Raw genomic sequence first — 17,018 nt, forward strand, 5'->3', positions numbered from 1 at the left:
TAAAAGAGAACATAATATTCATAGCAAATGGAGTTTGACACAAACCATGACTCTAGCTTGAGTTGGGATTTTGTAACAGAGAGATTCTAGTGCATGGTGACATATGATTATAGGTTCATTTGAGGTAAACCTTATTACTAATTGGGTGGCCATGGCATGCTATGCTAGGCGTTAACCATGGTCTATGAGGTTCATAAAATAATTTAGAGAAATCATTTATGGTAAGAAAGAGTTCTGATGATATTAAGAGTTGATATCATGTCTCATTGCCTATTAGTGATGAGCCTAGTAAGTCACACACATACACAAGTTATCACCTACTTAAATATGATTTAATTAATTAATGAAAGAGTTTAATTGATTAATTAAATAGGTTTGGTTTGCAATTAAATTGCAAAGTCCCTAGCATGACTTGAAACCAAATCTAGATTATTGGATGTATAGTATAAGTTAAATTTATATTTAAATTGTTTAAATATGAATTTAATTAATGAGAATTTAATTAATAGAGATTAATTAATTAATTTATATTTGATATAAATTGATTAGAAGAAGAAAAATAATTATTTGGGTTAAGAACTCAAAATTAAGACAGAGGGGCACTTTGGTCATTTCACAGTGTGACACGTGGCACCATGAGATGGTAACACATGGGATTACACATAAGCTTGCCAATTTTATTTTTTTTAATCATGTAAGATGATTAAAATCAGGATTAAATATAGGTTTGACACTTGGCACAATGTGATTGGGTCACTTAAACCTAGAGCTAATCAAAGGGTGACATGTGGCAAGGGTTTAATGTGTTAACCTAACTATATAAGTGTTGTTATGAAAAAGAAAAATAGCCAGCAGCCACTCCTCTCCTTTGTCACGCCATTTTGAGGCTCTCCATCTATTCTTCTTCATCTCTCATCAATTCAAAGAGATTAGCCATCAAACTCTTGAATTAAGAACACTAGAAATTGTTTCTAGTGTCCTGTTTACATCTCTAATCTCTTAAAAGGCAGAACTTGAATTTCTAATTAATAGAAAAGCTTTAGAAGCTGTTCAAGGGCTGCCATAGGTGTTCTTGGTATGGACAATCTAGAGGGACAACATTTGGTGTCCTGAAAACAAATCTCAAAGGCGCAGACACGCTACAGTGCATCAAGAGGTTAGTGTAATCATTTTTTATTTAATATAGGGTTCTAAAATTAATCTGATTAATTTTAAAATCGTAAATGGCAAATATAGATTCAAAAACATATTAAAAGAGTTTTAATATGTTATTTATCATTGAAATCAAATAGATAAAAATAAATCTTGCATGATGCATGTGACCCTAGGTGAAAATTTTTGAATTCAATGGTATAAACTTGTGTTTTTCATGCTTCCGTTCCTTCAATGCCTTACAGTGGGGTAAGGTGTGACAATAAAAGAGATCGGGAAGTAAAAAGGGACTAGATGCAAGAGATATTGATCGAAATAATAACCCTAAAATGGGTCAGTCACAATAGGAAGATCAAAAAAGTGAGGGACGACTTATAAAGTCAGAGAACTCAGGGAGTTGAATAACTTATGATCATGACCTTTAATTAGCTCCCTTCACCATTAGATCTGAGTTAATTAAAGCATTGCAAGCATGATCTAATCCTCGCCACACATCTCATTTATAAGGATTCACTCCTAGCCGCCAGATTCCAAACGGTTAAAGTAGCCCACTACATCACGATCTGCACCGTTGATTATAATTGTAAGGATGGATTTGGAGCCTTCGGATCAAAAGCAGATGACTGATTCGACGCTTTTTGTTCCCATCCTTTGGATCTATTTTGCAAGGCAAGCCCCTTGAGCATTGGATTAAGGGGCGAAAAGGAAAAAAATTCTGAACGAAATCCCGACCCTCAATTTTAATTCTCCTTAATTCCTAGACATCAGATTATGTCCTTTTCAATTTAGGCCTTCCGTTTTCTCCTGATAAGATCCTGACTCTCCATTTTGAGCACCCATTCCCTATAAATACCTGCATGCAATACTGTAGAAAGGGAGAGGGGTGATTATCGTGGAAAGACTCTGAGCTTTGATATAGCCTTATTGCCTATCATTCGAAACTCTCAAAGTTTTGAGAAACTTTAGAAACCAGTTTGCTGGAGTATCTCATTTAAAAGAGCTTTAAATCCTGTGATTCTCATTTTCAGTATTCGTGCATTGTCCTGCGAGCTCAACTTCACTTCACTTCATCCGCATCACCTCAGGTCAGCTCCAGTCTTTCAGCCTTCTCAGTCTTTAGCTCCTAAGATTTGCTAATTTGGGCATTGGCTCACCCGTCATCCCAACTTTCTACAGGTAAGCGTCTAACTTGTCGTTTGTTGAATATCCTTATTTGTTTTCTTAAGTGCTTTTTTATAAGGTATCTAATCACGCTGAGTCTCAAAATAGGTTGTCTTAGCTCGTAATCATTATCTTTGCCTTTTTTTTATTATTTCGCAAATTTCATCTTTATCGTCACCTCATATTTATTTTCCTTAAAAACAAATGTTTGACTCATCGGCGACTCAAAAATACTCTAAAGAGTACAGGTAGAAGCACTGACCTAGTAGCTTTTAGTCCAAATAAATGAAAATAATAAGAAAACGAACATGACTCAAGTAGTTATAGAAAAGTCAGAATAGGATAAAGGGGTCAGAATGAGAAAATAAGTGACGAGATCGGGTCTTAGAGTGAGCCCAGACGATAAGACAGTGGATCGGGAATCAAGACAATTTCAAACCTCGGACAGGTGACCCAAGAGGGATGGAGTCTAAAACCAAAGAGCTCGGATAAAGCAGTCACGTGGAAGATTGGCAAGAAGCTCGGCTCAACGTTCGCTATCCAGTTATAAAATTCCATAGTCCAGGAAAAGCCTTTCACAGGGGTTTCCGTGCCTTCGGTAATTCTTTCCAATATAAAAGGGATCGGGACAGAACCTTTACCCAAATCCCTAGGTTAAAATTATAATAAAACACTATTGTTACAAACACGGGAGATCAGGAGAGAGATATCGCTCGAGCTCTCTGCTTAAATTTTCAACAAAATACATTGAGAGATTGGGAGAGAGTTCTTACCCGAGTTCTCAGCTTAAATTTTCAACAAAATACATTGAGAGATCGGGAGAGAGTTCTTACCCGAGTTCTTAGTTTAAATTTTCAACAAAATACATTGAGAGATCGAGAGAGAGTTCTTGCTCGAGTTCTCAGCTTAAATTTTCAACAAAATACATTGAGATATCAGGAGAGAGTTCTTACCCAAGTTCTCAGCTTAAACTTTTAATAAGACATATTAAGAGATCAGGGGAGAGTTCTTACCCGACTTTTCAGCTTGAACTTTAACAAAATATATCGAGAGATCGGGAGAGAGTCCTTTCCTGAATTCTCAACTAAAATTCTAATAAAATGTTTCAGAGCGAGAGAGAGTCCTTCCTCCTTTAATCCTAATTCTTTTATTACAAAACTCTCTATATGCTCTAAACAATGGGTCTGCAGGAGAGTTCATCCAAAGTATCCCGTATATTATGTTGAGGCCCAATGGAGGGTCCTCCCTATGGCACTCATACTTATGAGGCAAAACTCCCCCCAAAAATATCATAACTTCTGTATTCGTATTAATCCTCAAAATACCCATTATACAGCACCTATTCACTGAAGGGTCATCTCATGTACTCGTGTTCTTGAGCAACCAATAATAGTGAAATAGTAAACATTCCTTTTGTCCATTACAAAGGATTAACATCATCATTTTAATCCCCCCAAATTATCAATTTCAATTTATAAGGAGCACATCATTAAATCTACTTACCCTCGTTGAGGGATGAGGTGGGGTGCCTAACACCTTCCCTACCCGTATATGGGCTCTGAACCTAGAATCTCTATTTTCGAAGTGGTTCTTAATTTATTTTTATAAATGACTTTCTTTAACTCCCCTTAAAATTAAAGTGGCAACTCCTTACTTTTTCCATTTCAGTGAGAATCATCTAGCGACCGCAAAGTCATTGCGACAGCTTGGCGACTCCACTGGGGAGAATACTAAAATAACATTGGTTTAGAAGTCCAAAGAACAAATTTAATTCTGAGTTCTTATGAGTTGATAATTATGGGGGTTAACTTATAGAATCATAGATTTTAATATTTTGTCTATTATTCTCTTTAACTGTTTTATTTGTTTTAATTGTTTCATTTATTGCAGTAGTCTACTGTTTCAGTGACCAATGTCGATCCAGGTAGCTAGAATATTTGAAATTATAATTAAACTAGAGTAAGGAGTTATAAATAAATCAAACAATGCTCAAAAAAATCAAGAAAAATTTTTAGGAATGAAATGCACTAAGGTTAAACGAGCTGAAACCCCAGTGATAAGTAACCGAAGGGGAAGTGACGGTGAAGGCCGTTAGCAACCCTAGACCCGGGAAAAACTTCATGAAATAATTTTTGGGACCTCGGGGAAGGATTATTGGGGTTCCAATGACCATAAAACGGTAAGAAAACACAAAAAAAAAAAAAAATTTAATCAATCAGTACACACAATTTTAGCTCGTTAAGCCAAACGGAGGGCATTTTGGTCATTTCATCTTCAGAGATGATTTTTGACCAACTTGTCCAATTAAGTACATAAATTTTATGATACCAAATATGAATAAACACTTCTAAAAATGAAATTAAAAGTGAGTAGTAAAGAAAAAAAAAAGAAAAGAGATAATATTGATTTAATGAGGTAAGCATGAGGTCATTTAAAATTTATTGGCCAATCAAATGTAATAAAACCATTTATAATACATTAAAAGGAAAGAAAAGAAATCAAAACTCTAGAAAAAGCTAGTAGCCACCATCTTCTTCTTTTGGCCGAAATTCATTCCTCATCTCTCTCCTCCATTTTCATGGTTATCAAGCTTCATTTCCTTAGTTTCTTTCAACTAAATCCTAAGTGCCCAACACAAAACCTTACTCTTTTATCTTAGTGAAGCTTTTGGGAGCAAAAAGAAGTAAAGTGGAAGAGTTTTTACAAGCTTGAAATTTTACTCCATTAAAGGTTAGTGACTTAACTTGCCTTCTCTCTTTCAATTCATGTTCAAGGAGCATAATTGAGTGTAAATTTACAAAGAAATTTAAGATATATCATGTGTATGCCCATCCCACATTTTCGGTAGCCTTGGATGTGGTAAGGTTTTGAGGATTTCATGGAATTAAAATGGTAGTATGGCTGCCCTTAGTATTAGTCTCTTGAATGGAATAATGAAATGCAAGTTAAATGCATGATTTGAGATAGTTGAGTTAGGATTTGGGTATGAAATTGAGACTTTGATTATGTAATGGTGAAAGTAAGTTTTAATGGTCAATTAGTGACCATTTGGTTATGTATGAATAAGACATGAAGTGGTTTGTTTTGTGGGAATTGAAGTTAGTGTAGCTGCCCTTGGTGACCTGCAGGACTGGGTATGAGTCTAACAGGTTTGGGCAGCAATAACTGGAGTTGTAGAGATTCAATTGGTGCAAGGCCAATTGGACATGAAATTAGACACATAATGGCACAACTTTGGTGAAGAAACCATGTCTAGAAAACCAAACCATGTTGACCTAAAGATTGCCCTAATCTGGGTGACCTGCAGTCTGCCTGGGCAAAATGACCAAATGAATAGTGCTTATTCATTTAGTCATAACTAAGTGTATAAAGGTCTAATGGACCTGAAATTTTACCAAAAAATAGCTGAGACATAGATCTACAACTTTCGTGAAGAAACCTAACCCAAATTTTGACCATAACATGTTCAAAAGGTGACTTGCATTTATTGCACAAAACACTATAGATTTGGTCAGTCCAGAAAATCTGGGAAGTTGGCAATCCAGCCAGTCATGGTATTTAGACCATAACTTAAGCTACAAAACTCCAAATGGAGTGATTCAAAAAAAAAAAAAAAAGAAATGTAACTAGACGCAATAAGGAACAACTTTCATGTTGACAATTTTGCCAAATTCCCACTGCAAAAATGACTAATAGAACAGTAAATACAAGGCTTGAAATCTGAAAATTTTGAACAACTAACATTAAGCTTAGAAATGGTATTGGCAGCCAATACCAACAATTTTAGAATGAAAAATGTGGTATGTTGGGAGTATTAAAACCAATGTACCTATTGTCTATGCAAAAGTTAACATTTTTGTTGACTAATGAAATGAATAGTAACACCTAAACATAAATTTCAAGAATTGTATAAATTATGAGTGTAACATACCCTAGTACACCTAGCAAGATTGGTTTGGATAGGTTGGCATGCCAATAGGGTTTTGTTAATAGTATTGCATATGGCTTCATGCCATTCTGTGTTATAATAGCCTTTGGCTATGTTGATTGAGTTGTTATACTTGGGTTTTATGCCTGATAATTATTACAACTTATTAGCTGTTCTGTTTCACACCGGGAGACAAAATGTGACTGATGGTGTGATGGACCGAGGTACTTAGCACCCAGTGTCAGTTTACCCATTTATCTAGTCCAGTCGACTAGTATGGGTTACTCGGGCAATGATAATAAATATTACAAAATTTTAATCGAATAATACTGCAATAAATGCCAGAAATTAAGTCTAACAAAGATGTAAATATACATTCTGCATATTTACTTTATTTTAGTTATTTTATTTTATCGTCACCACTAAGCAGAATTGCTTAGCTCGTCGCTTTCGCCACGCGCAGGTACTAGAGACACAGCTAGGTAGTCCAGCAGACCTCATACCTGGTGAACTTGTAGATCTGCACACAGAGTCCAGAGTCACCTCGCATTTGCAGTGCATTGGTAGGACATTAGACTACTTTTGGTCTTCTATATTTTGTAAACTTTTGTAATGTATATTATAAACTCATGTAATTATGCTTTTGATGTAATTATTTATGAATCATGTTCAGTAATAAATTTGAGTATTCTTATTGAGTTGAGTATGAAATGAAACAAATTGAATTTTGAGATATTGAAGTCATTTGAGGAATTGTTGAAAATATGTTGGTGGTTAACTGAGATTGAAATTATGATTATATTAGAAGTGTTCTTAACAGATTCAGAAGAACTGTTTTTTCAATTTACAGCCGGCACTCTGCCGGATTTCTTATAAAATTTGCGAAAAATTCATATTAATCAAAAATTGTAAATAAATGAATTAAAAAGGATAAATTGTAATGGAAAAATGAAATGGGTGCTCTGGTACACTGTGTGGCATGTGTTTCTCGGCTACATTATAAACGGGTAAGGAGTGTCACATTTAGTAGTATCAGAGCATCGGTTTAGGCGTTTCTAGACCTATATAGAGTGCATACCATTACATTGCATTTGTAAGTATTGAGGTGATACTAATGCAGATCTGTTTGTTTTCTTATTTTGATTAGGATATGGATCCTACTTCTCAAAGAGTAGTTGATGAAGAGGCGGAGAGTCGTGCTCCCCCAAGAGTTGAATCTAAAGGCAAGGGAGAATCTGCTCCACCAGCAGCTGAGGCACCTGCCCAACCTCAGTTTGCATTATTTCAGCAAACGACTGAATTCTATCGGCAAATGATGGGGGCAATTCCACCACCACAACCACAACCATAACCTCCACCAGCACCACAGAAGTCCCATTTAGAGAAACTTCGAAAACATGGGGCTGTGGATTTCTTTGGAAAGAAGAAAGATGACCCTATGACAGCGAAAAACTAGTTGGATAGAACAATCAGAGTGCTGAAACAACTTCATTGCACCCCCTAGCAGAACCTGGAGGGTGTTGTGTCCCAACATTAGGATGATGCATACCAGTGGTGGGACACAGTAACCAGTGAGGTGCAACCAGATCAAATCACCTGGGATTACTTCCTTATAGAGTTCAGGAAGAAGTATGTCAGTAAAGTGTATTTAAAAGGGAGAAGAAGAGAATTTATCAGTCTGAGACAAAGGCAACTATCAGTGGTAGAGTATGAGCGAGAATTCATCAGACTGAGTTGATATAAGAGGGAGATAATCCCTACAGAGGCAGAGAGGTGCAGAAGATTCGAAGAAGGACTCAATGACAATATCAAAGTCATGTTAACAGCATTGGAGATCACGGATTTTCCCAAATTAGTAGATGCTGCATCAAAAGTAGAAAGAGTCTGAAAAAAGGAGCAAAATAGAAGGGAAAGACAACAGAAGAGGGGTATGGGTTAGTCCAATTCATTTTCTACTCCCAGTAAGAAGAGTAAGGGTCCTCCTGCTTAGAGTTCGGGACAACCACAAGGTCAGGGTCATTCCCTGGGGACCAGACCATAGTTCACCACTAAGGAGAGGCTAGTCCACACCATCAGTGGACAGCTCTCTAGGGATAGTATTCAGGAGACCAGCCCCAGCATCTTCTAGCTGTCCATACTGCCAGAAGTGGCATAAGGGGGACTGTTGGCGAGTGGCTGGTGCATGCTTACGGTGTGGATCTATAGAATATTAGATCAAAAAATGCCCGAAGAGGACTACTACAGTTTCCCTAACACAAGCTAGCCTCTGCACCTCAAAGCGGTAGGAAGCCTAGTAAATCTGAGGCAGTTGGTCCATTACTAAGGCCTGCATCTGAGTCAGCTGAGAGGCCATAGGCCAGAGTACTTGCTAAAGCCTATGCCATGAGAGCCCAGGAGGAGCAAGATGCCGCAGATGTTCTCCCTCTACAACACATTTGTGCATACATTGGTAGATCCAGGATCCACTCATTCATACATCTGCATCAAACTACCCGCAAAGGGGGGAGTTTCAGTAGAGGAGAGTGATCAAGATATTCTGGTCACAAATCCACTAGGCCACAGTGTGGTAGTGAATAAGGTGTATAAAGGTTGTCTGTTGAGGATCAGGGGTATGAATTCTTGGCAGACCTAATTAAATTACCCTTCCATGAGTTTGACATGATTTTGGGAATGGACTGGTTGTCACGTCATCAGGAAATAGTTGATTGCAAACTGAAGAGAATTTCTCTGAAAACTCCTGAGGATAATGAGATTTCAATTGTGGGTGAAAGGACAAATTTCCTTTCCAATGTTATCTCAGCCACAATTGCAAGAAGATTGATGACAAAAGGCTATGAAGCTTACCTAGCACACGTGGTTGATACTAGGCAAGCTAAACTGAATCTATGTGATATACCCATAGTAAGAGACTTCCCAGTTATATTTCCTGAAGAATTGCCTGGTTTATCACCAGGAAGGGGAGTCGAATTTGCTATTGAGGTAATGCCGGGTATAACACCAATTTTTATTGCTCCTTATAAGATGGCTCCCACTGAATTGAGAGAGTTGAAAATTCAGTTACAAGAGTTGCTTGATAAGGGGTTCATACGCCCCAGTGTGTCACCATGGGGAGCTCTGGTGCTGTTTGTGAAGAAGAAGGATGAAACCTTGAGATTGTGTATTGATTACTGACAATTGAACAAAGTAACTATGAAGAATAAATATTCGTTGCCCAGAATTAATGATCTGTTTGATCAGTTAAAGGGAGCCGGTGTATTTTCAAAAATTATTCTCAGATCAGGGTATCATCAATTAAGGGTAAAGGATGCATATGTATCAAAAACTGTATTCAAAACCTGGTATGGGCATTTTGAATTTTTGGTGATACCGTCTGGGTTAATAAATGCACCAGCAGCATTTATGGACCTTATGAATCGTATCTTCCATCCATATTTTGATCGGTTTGTAATGGTCTTTATTGATGATATTCTGGTGTATTCCAAGACCAGAGAAGAACATAATGAACATTTGACGATTGTTCTGCAAACCCTGCGAGAAAAAAAGCTGTATGCTAAGCTGTCCAAGTGCAACTTCTGGATGAGTAAAATCTCTTTCGTTGGACACATATTATCAGCAGAGGGGATTAGAGTGAATCCCAAAAAGATAGAAGCAGTGATGGAATGGATGCCTCCTAGAAATACAACTGAGGTTAAAAGTTTCTTGGGGCTAGCTGGGTATTACAGAAGATTTGTGAAGGGATTTTCTCTTATAACTGCTCTAATGACCAAGTTGTTACACAAAAAAATGAAATATGGCTGGAACGATAAGTGCCAAGCCAGTTTTGAGAGGCTAAAGGCTATGTTGACAGAATCATCGTTGTTAACACAGCCAGTTAGGACTGACTACTCACTGGAGAAGCTAGCAGAATTGTATATCAGTGAGATAGTTAGACTGCATGGAATCCCACTTTCCATCATATCTGATCGAGACCCAAGGTTTACATCGAGATTTTGGAAAAAGTTGCAAGAAGCCTTGGGCACACAACTCCGCTTTAGCATAGCTTTTCATCCTCAGATAGATGGACAGTCAGAACGAGTAATCTAGGTAAAGCTAAAAACTAATTGAATTTTTACAATTAATAAATGGAAATGATAGTAATAATGTGGATTGTGTGGTAGATCCTGGAGGATATGCTGAAGAGTTGTGTCATTGAGTTTGATGGGAGTTGGGATAGATATCTCCCACTGGCAAAATTTGCATATAATAATAGCTACCAAGCTAGCATTCAAATGGCCCCGTATGAAGCACTGTATGGGAGGAAGTGTAGAACCCTAGTATGTTGGAGTGAATTGGGCGAAGATAAGCTGGTGGGACCAGACAGAAAGTGAAATAATCAAAGCAAATTTGAAGGTTACCTCAGATAGATAGAAATCTTATGCCGACTTGAAGAGAAAAGAAATAGAGTATGTAGTTGGCAACAAAGTGTTTCTCAAAGTCTCACCGTGGAAGAAAGTACTGAGGTTTAGAAGAAAGGGTAAGTTAAGCCCTAGGTTCATTGGCCCATATGAAGTCATTGAACATGTGGGACCAGTGGCCTATCGGCTAGCTTTACCACCATAACTGGATAAGATCCATAATGTATTCCATGTGTTTATGCTAAGGAGATACCGCTTAGACCCTTCACGTGTCATCTCCATGGAGGAGATTGAAATCCAACCGGACTTGACATATGTAGAAGAACCCATACGGATCTTGGCTCGGGAAGTGAAGGAACTGAGAAATAAATAAATTCCACTAGTAAAAGTACTTTGGAGGCACCACAATATTGAGGAGGCAACTTGGGAAAGTGAAGAGATGATGAAACAACAGTTCCCTCAACTGTTTGCATCAGGTAAATTTCGAGGATGAAATTTTTATTAGAGGGGAAGAGCTGTAACATCCTCACTTTAGCTAGTCCATACAGTCTACTATTCCGGTGACCAATGTCGATCCGGCTAGCTAGAATATTTGAAATTATAATTAGACTAGAGTGAGGAGTTATAAATAAACCAAACAATGCTCACAAAAATCAAGAAAAATTTTTAGGAATGAAATGCATTAAGGTTAAACTAGCCGAAACCCCAATGATGAGTAACTGAAGGGGAAGTGACGGTAAAGGTCGTTAGCAATCCTAGACCCGGGGAAAACTTCATGAAATAAATTTTGGGACCTCAAGGAAGGATTATTAGGGTTCCAATGACAATAAAATGGTAAGAAAACACAAGGAAAATTTAATCAATCGGTACACACAATTTTAGCTCATTAACCCAAATGGAGGGCATTTTGGTCATTTCATCTTCAGAGATGATTTTTGACCAACTTGTCCAATTAAGTAAATAAATTTTATGATATCAAATATGAATAAACATTTCTAAAACTGAAATTAAAAGTGAGTAGTAAAGAAAAAAAAAAGAAAAGAGATAATATTGATTTAATGAGGTAAGCATGAGGTCATTTAAAATTTATGGGCCAAACAAATGTAATAAACCCATTTATAATACATTAAAAGGAAAGAAAAGAAATCAAAACTCTAGAAAAAGCTAGCAGCCACCTTCTTCTTCTTTTGCCGAAATTCATTCCTCATCTCTCTCCTCCATTTTCATGGTTATCAAGCTTTATTTCCTTAGTTTCTTTCAACTAAACCCTAAGTGCCCAACGCAAAACCTTACTCTTTTATCTTAGTGAAGCTTTTGGGAGCAAAAAGAAGTAAAGTGGAAGAGTTTTTACAAGCTTGAAAATTTACTCCATTAAAGGTTAGTGACTTAACTTGCCTTTTCTCTTTCAATTCATGTTGAAGGAGTATAATTGAGTGTAAATTTACAAAGAAATTTAATAAATATCATGTGTATGCCCATCCCACATTTTCGGCAGCCTTGGATGTGGTAAGGTTTTGAGGATTTCATGGAATTAAAATGGTAGTATGGCTACCCTTAGTATTAGTCTCTTGAGTGGAATAATGAAATGCAAGTTAATTGCATTATTTGAGATAGTTGAGTTAGGGTTTGGGTATGAAATTGAGACTTTGATCATGTAATGGTGAAAGTAAGTTTTAATGGTCAATTAGTGACTATTTGGTTATGTATGAATAAGAAATGAAGTGGTTTGTTTAGTAGGAATTAAAGTTAGTGTGGCTACCCTTGGTGACCTGCAGGACTGGGTATGAGTCCAGCAGGTTTAGGCAGCAATAACTGGACTTGTAGAGATTCAATTAGTGCAAGGCCAATTGGCAATGAAATTAGACACATAATGGCACAACTTTGGTGAAGAAACCATGTCTAGAAAACCAAACTAAGTTGACATAAAGATTGCCCTAATTCGAGTGACCTACAGTCTGCCTGGGAAAATGACCAAATGAACAATGTTTATTAATTTAGTCATAACTCAGAGTAGAAATGTCCAATGGACCTGAAATTTTACCAAGAATTAGCTAAGACAAAGACCTACAACTTTCGTGAAGAAACCTAACCTAAAGTTTGACCATAACATGTTCAAAAGGTGACTTGCAGTTACTGCACAAAACACTGTAGATTTGGTCAGTCCAGAAAATCTGGGAAGTTGGCAATCCGGCCAGTCATGGTATTTAGACCATAACTTGAGCTACAAAACTCCAAATGGAGTGATTAAAAAAAAAAAAGAAATGTAACTAGACACAATAAGGAACAACTTTCATATTGACAATTTTGTTAAATTCCCACTTCAAAAATGATTAATGAAACAGTAAATACAAGGCTTGAAATCTGAAAATTTTAAACAACTAACATTAAGCTTAAAAATGGTATTGGTAGCAAATACCAACAATTTTAGAATGCAAATTGTGGTATGTTGGGAGTATTAAAACCAATGTACCTATTGTCTATGCAAAAGTCAATATTTTTATTGACTAATGAAATGAATAGTAACACCTAAACTTAAATTTCAAGAATTATATAAATTGTGAGTGTAACATGCCCTAGTACACCTAGCAAGATTGTTTTGGATAGGTTAGCATGCCAATAGGATTCTGTTAGAAGTACTGCATATGGCTTTATGCCATTCTGTGTTTTTTGGCCTCATGTGCCATTCTGTGTTATAATGGCCTTTGGCTATGTTGATTGAGTTGTTATACTTGAGTTTTATCCCTGATAATTATTACAGCTTATAAGCTGTTCTGTTGCACACCGGGAGACACAATGTAACCAATGGTGTGATGGCCCAAGGTACTTAGTACTCAGTGCCAGTTTACCCATTTATCTAGTCCAGTCGACTAGTATGGGTTACTCGGGCAATGATAATAAATCTTACTAAATTTTGATCAAATAATACTGTAATAAATGCCAGAAATTAAGTATACCAAAGATGTAAATATGCATTTTACATATTTACTTTATTTTAGTTATTTTATTTTATTTTCACCACTAAGCAGAATTGCTTAGCGCGTCTCTTTTGCCACGCGCTGGTACTGGAGACATAGCTGGGGAGTCTAGCAGACCTCATACCAGGTGAACTTTCAGATCTGTACACAGAGTCTAGATCACCTCACATTTGCAGTGCATTGGTAGGACATTAGGCTACTTTTGGTCTTTTGTATTTTGTAAACTTTTGTAATGTATATTATAAACTCATGTAATTATGCTTTTGATGTAATTATTTATGAATCATGTTCAGTAATAAATTTGAGTATTTCTTGTTGAGTTGAGTATAAAATGAAACAAATTGAATTTTGGGATATTGATGCCATTTGAGGAATTATTGAAAATATGTTGGTGGTTAACTGAGATTGAAATTATGATTATATTGAAAGTGCTTTTAACAGATTCAGAAGAACTGTTTTTCCAATTTACAGACGACACTCTGTCGGATTTCCTATAAAATTTGCAAAAAATTCAGATTAATCAAAAATTGTAAATAAATGTATTAAAAAGGGTAAATTGTAATGGAAATATGAAATGGGTGCTCCGGCATACTGTGTGGCATATCTTACTCGGCTACACTGTAGACAGGTAAGGGGTGTCACAAGGGGGTCATGTAGCGATACCCGTGGATTTTTATCTCATTAGTATCCGTGAAGACTTTTGCTAAGATTGAAACTTATTTCACCTATTGTGATAACTGTGAATTTTTTCCCGTCATTATCATAATGGTGAAATGGGGCTCTACAGTTTACAGTAGGGACAATTTGGGGACCTGTGGCTTTTGAAAAACTAGACCTTGAGCTAAACCATCACATTAGTCAGAGCCTATGATAAGCCGTCCTTAAAGGTAGGACCATCGTCCTTAAAGGTAGGACCATCCAATTAGATAGTACCTACCCGGTGTCACAGTCACCCTATTTTAGGACAAAAGGGACATACTTGCTTTCACCCTACTCTGATTATATCTTTAAATTTTTCTTAAATAACATGAGGGTAATTTTGAATCATACTGCCAGGATGAATCTAAACACTTTCCTACTTTGGTAGGTGTATAGATATGGTCATGCAAGTAGTATAATTCAAAATTACCTGAATTTATGCTGCTAACTTTTTCCTTTACAGGTATTAAAAATTGGTGTTCGCCAAGGGTAGGGAAAACTTTAAAATGGCATCTTCGAGTCAGTCAGCCGAAAAAGTTTCAAAACAGAAACAGGGTGCTCAACAAAGATTCAAATCAGTCCATGGCTCAGAATCCCTACAGATTGGTGAGATAGAAGCAGCAGCCCATTCATTGCCTCCATTGGATCCTCGTAAAATTGAGATTAAAATAGCTGGTTTTGATGACTTATTGAATAGTTGGAAATCATTGCCCGATCATGCCCAGGCACAGTTCGAGGAGAAATATGGAAAGATTGCCTCTTTGATATGGGTCAAAGCACAGGCTCCGACACTAAAGGCCATGTTGTCTACTTGGAATCCAAATTATAGAGTATTTTCTTTCAATGATGTCGACACGATAATTACCGTAGAGGAATATCATACGCTACTGGAAATCTCTTATAAAGCTCAAAATCATATTTATCTCTACCTTGATCACAGACAAACATGGAAATGGTTCGCGCACATAAAAGGAGTCTCAGCAGAGGAAGCTAGAATAAAAGAAACTATTAAGGAAAACTCATGTGAATGGCCTTGGATCTACATTAAGAAGCAATTGGACCAGTACATTCAGAGTGAGAGATGGGATAAGGCTTTGTCAGTTTTAGCTCTGGGGATTTATGGATTGGTTTTGCTCCTTGGACCTCTAGGAATTGTTACCCATAATGTCACCAAATTATTTTGGGCGGTGGAGAAATAGAATGTCAATCCAATACCTGCTATTCTTGCCAAGACCTTCTTAACCTTAATGTATTGGCATCATCAGTGCAAGGGAATCATTAAGTGCTACATCCCGCTGCTGTATCTTTGAATCCTTAGTTATATCTGTCCGCTAGAAACTAAGGGTCTAACCTAGTACTCTGACGAACCCATTATTGAAAAGATGGTGAAGTTGGTAGTTCGACGAAGGGATGAACGATAATAGCAAGAGCAAATTTTGAATTTTAGTAGTCATAATTATTGTTGGAGGAAGTTATGGACTACAGGCCAACCCATTTTGATCAGCATGGGAGGTCATCATTTTGTACCATTCATAGGGCTAACCGGATGCACAAGCTACATCCCAGCCATGATAATGAGGTAATTCTGCTCGACTCAAGTTGTTCCTAATATTGAAGGATTCTATCAAACTCATTCTATCATAAACCATGGAGAGAAGATGAATTGAAGGCTTTGCGCAAATCCTGGGAAGAGGTGACCTTGATGGAATGGTCACATAAAAGGCCAAGTACAATAGAGGAATATTCCCTATGGAGAAACAGGAGAGATAAGGAATATCAAATCTCCAAACTAGCACGGTCTGGGGAAAGTATATCTCACCAAGAAGTCTGTTTAGAAAGAGGTGATATCAGATCTAGTGGCCCTCTTTGGAATTTGACTACTGAGAACCAGCAATTGAAAGAGTGCATAACAAGATTAGAAAGTCAAGAGAAAGCATTGGAAAGGGAAGCAAAGAGACTTATAGAGGAGATGACTGATGCAGAAACGAAATATGAGAGGTAAAAAACCCAGTGGGAGAAAGAGAAGGCTTCGCTCCAAAGCATTGTAAAGGAGAAGGAGATGCAAAATGGCCAATTTCAAGAAAAACTAGAATATCATGAGATATTGGTGGAAGAATACCAGCAAGAAAACAAGAGAAGAAAGCATGAACTTAAAGATCAGACACAATTAATCAATGATATCTCAAGGGAGTGTGCCAAAGAAAGAAAGGAAAAGGACAGACAAGCCACCCTTTACCAAAAATTACGAGGGAATCAGTTAGAAAAGATAATAGCACAAGAGAAACAATAACTGCTACCTAAATTCGAATATGCTTTGAAGACATTCAACCCTGCGAGACAAGAAATGAGATTGTATGAGTATCTCAAAAGATGCCATTGTATTTTAAAGAGCCTTCCTGAGCCTAGGCAATAGTGTAATACTATGTATGCTTCACAAATAAGAAAACTATCACAAATAATAAAACTATGTTTTGGGATCTTAAAACTTATGAATGGATAGTGTAACTCCCGTGAGATTTATCCTCTTTAGAACTATGCGAAAGAACATATGCGTTATATGAACATGTATCATAACCACGCATACGCCCTATCATTCACTGTTAGACTATTGAATGATGCCATTATAAAGGATAATGCAATCTACCCTCGGCAGACACCATTTTCGATAATTGTTTGCCGCAGTATCCTTTGACTAGCCAAAACTTTGGC

This window comes from Hevea brasiliensis, chromosome 5, assembly GCF_030052815.1.
Source record: "Hevea brasiliensis isolate MT/VB/25A 57/8 chromosome 5, ASM3005281v1, whole genome shotgun sequence".
Classification (NCBI taxonomy): Eukaryota; Viridiplantae; Streptophyta; class Magnoliopsida; order Malpighiales; family Euphorbiaceae; genus Hevea; species Hevea brasiliensis.